The sequence below is a fragment of the Schistocerca gregaria genome, unplaced genomic scaffold, assembly GCF_023897955.1.
Source record: "Schistocerca gregaria isolate iqSchGreg1 unplaced genomic scaffold, iqSchGreg1.2 ptg000156l, whole genome shotgun sequence".
In the NCBI taxonomy this organism is placed as follows: domain Eukaryota; kingdom Metazoa; phylum Arthropoda; class Insecta; order Orthoptera; family Acrididae; genus Schistocerca; species Schistocerca gregaria.
Genome location: NW_026061720.1, coordinates 169401 through 175252, shown reverse-complemented (window position 1 = coordinate 175252; position 5852 = coordinate 169401). Strand labels below are relative to the sequence as shown.

Sequence of the window (5852 nt, the reverse complement as noted above, 5' to 3'; positions counted from 1 at the left end):
GACATTAAATTCCTGTAGGAGGGCTATATCAGTATCCGACTGGTAAAGGAAATCTTTTAAAGAAGCGACTTTCTTTTCACTGCAAATCCGATTTATATTGATCGTGGTCACATTATATGTCAGTTCCGTTGGCATAGGTGCAGGTAAAAGAAATTGGCTAATGAAGTATACCCCATGCAGAGTCACGTCTGTACCATTCCATTCTGTCTGTCAGAAAGAAAAATAGACATTAAAAAAAAAATTAAATGCCACTAGCATGTGTCAGGTCCATCTCCATTCCGTGGTCGGTGCGATCTTCTTGGGCATCGGCCCAATCAAGTCCTTTTCCTGAGACAGTTCGGTCTAAATCCATAGTAGTGCCGGTCTGCAAACCTGCGACGCCAAGCGGTGCGCGAGGTTGTTGTTGAAGATCATCTGCATCGGCACGACTCATCTCCGCTTCAGTACACTCGTTAACTCGTGCTACTGGGCATTGTTCTCGTAGTCGTTCATTATCCCTTAAATGTTTTAACTTTTCCCGCAATGCAGGAGCTAAACTCTCTGCTGCTTTGTGTGCCAATCTCCTCTTCTTGCCTTTCTTCGAAGATCTCTTCGGCGATCTAGCAGGAGATGAAGTTTGCGACCTGTCAGGAGAAGTACCGGATGATACGTCTGACGTCGCCTGTTCCTTTTTTCGGACAAAAGTCCGCGTATCGCATTCCACAACGGCAGAAGGAGGCGCATCTTTTTCCATGGCTGCCACTGGTAGCAACCCAGTCTCCAATTCTACACTATCGCCCGTTGTGGTTTCCTTGACGCAAGTGTCTTCTGTGGGCGCCAACGTGAAGCCAATGTCCAGATTGCTATCTTCGTTCATAGTTCCCGCAGAGTGGATGCCTGGAGCGTCCACTCCTCGGAAGCTAGTGGCAATATCCTGACGTTGGTGGGAATCCTGACGACGCAAGGAAACCTCCGTTGCGGGTATTTGGGGATCTTCGGCCGAGTCCGCGGAAGAACGAGCAACCACAGTGGGAGAGTTGGAAAAAGTTGGCGTCGGCATAGATTCGAGGGGCGCGGAGCTGATCGGCAGACCATCACCAAATCTAGAGCTTGAAGCCGGAGTATCATCGACAACCGCCCGCGAGGCAGCAGGCTCCCCGCGCACAGGCGGCACCGACTCGCCTCGGCTGCGGAAGTCAGCAGCGGCAGCGTATGACAACTTCATACCAACAACAGGGCCGGAACTCGGCATCTCGTCACGCGGTAACTGCGGGACACGCCTCCGTGAACATTCTGCACGAATGTGTTCCGTGGAATTGCATAAAGCGCAAGTCCGCGGTTGCCCATCATAGATAATCAAAGCACGATACCCACAAATATTAAGATAAGAGGGGACATGCTTCTGTAATTCAATCTTAATTTGCCTTACGCCGTTCAAGACAGGAAACATATGAGCTTCAGACCACCTTTCTGCCACATTGGAAATAATTCTGCCATAAGGCCGAAGGGCAACATTAAGTTCTTCGGGCGGAATTTCAAAAGGGAGCTCAAACACTCTGATCGTACGAATCCCGTACCCAGCATGACTAACAGCAACGTCACTCACATTCCCATCAGAATGATTAAACTTCACGCTACCTCCGCAACGATCCACAATGGAACTACATAATTCTGGACTTTTCATCTTCAGATACACAGCATTTGTCACAAACGAGAGATAAACTCCGACAACATCATCACCGTTAATCAATACTTATTCGATAAACCATGCTTTAATTTCAAATGCTTTAGGTCGAACGAAATTTCGATCGAAAGTAAATTTGATTGTGTCTTTCCTCAAATAATTCGACCTATTCATTCTAGAACTTCATGAATACAAGTGCAACACGAATAGCGGCTTAGCAGCACCACTAACCTCAAACGCAGCGACTCAGCCTGTGTTTACTACAGCCAGACGTCCAGCTCCGCCACACGTCCGTCCCGCTCGGCGGCTGACTCGCAACTAAATCTGAGCTACGCCCGCCCCCCCGAAGACAAATGGTGCTACATACAGCCATATAGACGACACAGACCCTTGCACTCCCATTATTCAGCAGACAAACACTAATCTCTATGTATCCGTTAGGGTGTCTTTCAGGTTTCGTGCATTCTGTATCGAATCGTAGTTGGCCACAATGAAAGTGGCACGTATAACGTTGAAAATAGAGTTCGGACACCGCTCTGAGTAAGACGAACGTGTTGTCCACCCTCTAGACTTCAATGAGGTTAAGCCGTGGTACCTAAGACAGATCTGCACTCGATGACACCTCGATAACAGCCGGTCCCCACACTTACATCTTGCTCTCCTTACGTCAGTATACATCATATCAGTCTGTGACGCTGGCTTTGCAACATCGTGCGTGCCTTTAGGTTCGCCGCGACCAACACTTACCATGCACTGACCACAAAAAATGGAGGCGCCGCGGCTTGAACCCTGCGCCATTCAAATGCGAAGCGAACGCTCTACCAACTGAGCTACGCCCCATGCACGACCAAACTGCGCTATTCCCCATTCTTTGCGACTCTGATGCGCACGGACACGATGGTTGGTTGGATTGTAGCGGTGAAGGGAGCAGAGTACAAAGGCGCGGACACGTTCATATACACAAAAGTTCCAAGTAGTTTCGATGCACTGGTATTACAAATGTAAATTCCGTCTGTTTTTAACGTCTTAAATTGAAAGAGCCGTCACAAATTGCTCCGTTTTCACTCCTTTTCGACAGTCATACAGCACCTGAGGTAACAAACACATCTCGAGCCCCATTGTGCACTCCATTATTCATGCCAACTCAGTGCCTCGCTCTTTACTACTGTGTAACAATCTTGTCGTCCAACTGCAAAACACTGGGCCACAACAAGTTTCCATGTCTCCATTGCACTGTGCATACTACAAAACGCTCCCCAAACTTGGCACTCACCCACACAGCCGACTTTTCCGACATTCCACGAAGCTCACGCAACGCTCACGCTAGTGACAGCATTATTTATGGTTCGACGTCGCGCCAAAGCGAATGAGCACAGTTCGCCTACGGCTTAGGCCGCCCTCCTAGTGTGGCTGCTCGGTGTCTGCAGGCAGCGAGGGTCTGCTAGCTTCCTGTGTTCGCACCTATGTCACCTGTGCTTGCTTGTCAGAGACCGACTATCGCAAAACATACAACTCACTCCATGAATTGATTGCTACGGCATCTGTTATCAGCAGTCACAACTAGCAACACCAGTAGCAGCCGACTGCACGCAAAGAATAGGAATGTGCAGTGGGATTTACGTGAACTCGGCGCAAGGCAGATCTTTCCGACATAGGCTTGAGAATCTTACGGGAACACTTGTACTGTTTCTAAATAAAGTGTAGGCGTGGGAGGAGGGTGCTTCCCGCGCACTAATAACAGCACGCTTGCCAATTGTGGATGCTAATCATTCGCTTGTATCTTCCTAGACACATCTGCTGGCTGTGAATTATTCCACTTGCATGGCAAGGTGCGCATGTAGGTGTGTAAAAAATTCTGGAGGCACTGGGTATTGATCCCAGTACCTCTCACATACTAAGCGAGCGCTCTACCATCTGAGCTACGCCCCCCTCCCCCCCAAGACTAATGGTGCTACATACAGCCATATAGACGACACAGACCCTTGCACTCCCATTATTCAGCAGACAAACTCTACTCTCTATGTATCCGTTAGGTTGTCTTTCAGGTTTCGTGCATTCTGTATCGAATCGTACTTGGCCACAATGAAAGTGGCACTTATAACGTCGAAAATAGAGTTCGGACACCGCTCTGAGTAAGACGAACGTGTTGTCCACCCTCTAGACTTCAATGAGGTTAAGCCGTGATACCTAAGACAGATCTGCACTCGATGACACCTCGACAACAGCCGGTCCCCACACTTACATCTTGCTCTCCTTACGTCAGTATACATCATATCAGTCTGTGACGCTGGCTTTGCAACATTTTGAGTGCCTTTAGGTTCGCCGCGACCAACACTTACCATGCACTGACCACAAAAAATGGAGGCGCCGCGGCTTGAACCCTTGCCCTTTCACATGCGAAGCGAACGCTCTACCAACTGAGCTACGCCCCATGCACGACCAAATTGCGCTATTCCCCATTCTTTGCGACTCTGATGCACACGGACACGATGGTTGGTTGGTTTGTAGCGGTGAAGGGAGCAGAGTACAAAGGCGCGGACACGTTCATATACACAAAAGTTCCAAGTAGTTTCGATGCTCTGGTATTACAAATGCAAATTCCGTCTGTTTTTAACGTCTTAAATTGAAAGAGCCGTCACAAATTGCTCCGTTTTCACTCCTTGTCGACAATCATACAATACCTGAGGTAACAAACACATCTCGAGCCCCATTGTGCACTGCATTATTCATGCCAACTCAGTGCCTCGTTCTTTACTACTGTGTACCAATCTTGTCGTCCAACTGCAAAACACTGGGCCACAACAAGTTTCCGCGTCTCCACTGCACTGCGCATACTACAAAACGCTCCCCAAACTTGGCACTCACCCACGCAGCCGACTTTTCCGACTTTCCACGACGCTCACGCAACGCTCAAGCTAGTGACAGCATTATTTATAGTTCGACGTCGCGCCAAAGCGAATGAGCACATTTCGCCTACGGCTTAGGCCGCCCTCCTAGTGTGGCTGCTCGGTGTCTGCAGGCAGCGAGGGTCTGCTAGCTTCCTGTGTTCGCACCTATGTCACCTGTGCTTGCTTGTCAGAGACAGACTATCGAAAACATACAACTCACTCCATGAATTGATTGCTGCGGCATCTGTTATCAGCAGTCACAACTAGCAACACCAGTAGCAGCCGACTGCACGCAAAGAATAGGAATGTGCAGTGGGATTTACGTGAACTCGGCGCAAGGCAGATCTTTCCGACATAGGCTTGAGAATCTTACGGGAACACTTGTACTGTTACTAAATTAAGTGTAGGCGTGGGAGGAGGGTGCTTCCCGCGCACTAATAACAGCACGCTTGCCAATTGTGGATGCTAATCATTCGCTTGTATCTTCCTAGACACATCTGCAGGCTGAGAATTATTCCACTTCCATGGCAAGGTGCGCATGTAGGTGTGTTAAAAATTCTGGAGGCACTGGGTATTGATCCCAGTACCTCTCGCATACTAAGCGAGCGCTCTACCATCTGAGCTACGCCCCCCCCACCCAAGACTAATGGTGCTACATACAGCCATATAGACGACACAGACCCTTGCACTCCCATTATTCAGCAGACAAACTCTACTCTCTATGTATCCGTTAGGGTGTCTTTCAGGTTTCGTGCATTCTGTATCGAATCGTACTTGGCCACAATGAAAGTGGCACTTATAACGTCGAAAATAGAGTTCGGACACCGCTCTGAGTAAGACGAACGTGTTGTCCACCCTCTAGACTTCAATGAGGTTAAGCCGTGATACCTAAGACAGATCTGCACTCGATGACACCTCGATAACAGCCGGTCCCCACACTTACATCTTGCTCTCCTTACGTCAGTATACATCATATCAGTCTGTGACGCTGGCTTTGCAACATTTTGAGTGTCTTTAGGTTCGCCGCGACCAACACTTACCATGCACTGACCACAAAAAATGGAGGCGCCGCGGCTTGAACGCTGCACCTTTCACATGCGAAGCGAACGCTCTACCATCTGAGCTACGCCCCATGCACGACCAAACTGCGCTATTCCCATTCTTTGCGACTCTGATGCGCACGGACACGATGTTTGGTTGGTTTGTAGCGGTGAAGGGAGCAGAGTACAAAGGCGCGGACACGTTCATATACACAAAAGTTCCAAGTAGTTTCGATGCTCTGGTATTACAAATGCAAATTC

The 5852-nt window shown here is 48.9% G+C and overlaps 2 non-coding genes across 2 annotated transcripts; both read right to left on the bottom strand.

Moving 5' to 3' along the window:
• Positions 1-3519: 3519 nt before the first annotated feature.
• Positions 3520-3592, bottom strand: Trnat-agu (transfer RNA threonine (anticodon AGU)). The gene has a single exon. It is a non-coding gene; the product is annotated as a tRNA-Thr (tRNA).
• A 1518-nt stretch (positions 3593-5110) lies between these two features.
• Trnat-agu (transfer RNA threonine (anticodon AGU)) lies at positions 5111-5183 on the bottom strand. Its single transcript has one exon. It is a non-coding gene; the product is annotated as a tRNA-Thr (tRNA).
• Between the last annotated feature and the right edge of the window lie 669 nt (positions 5184-5852).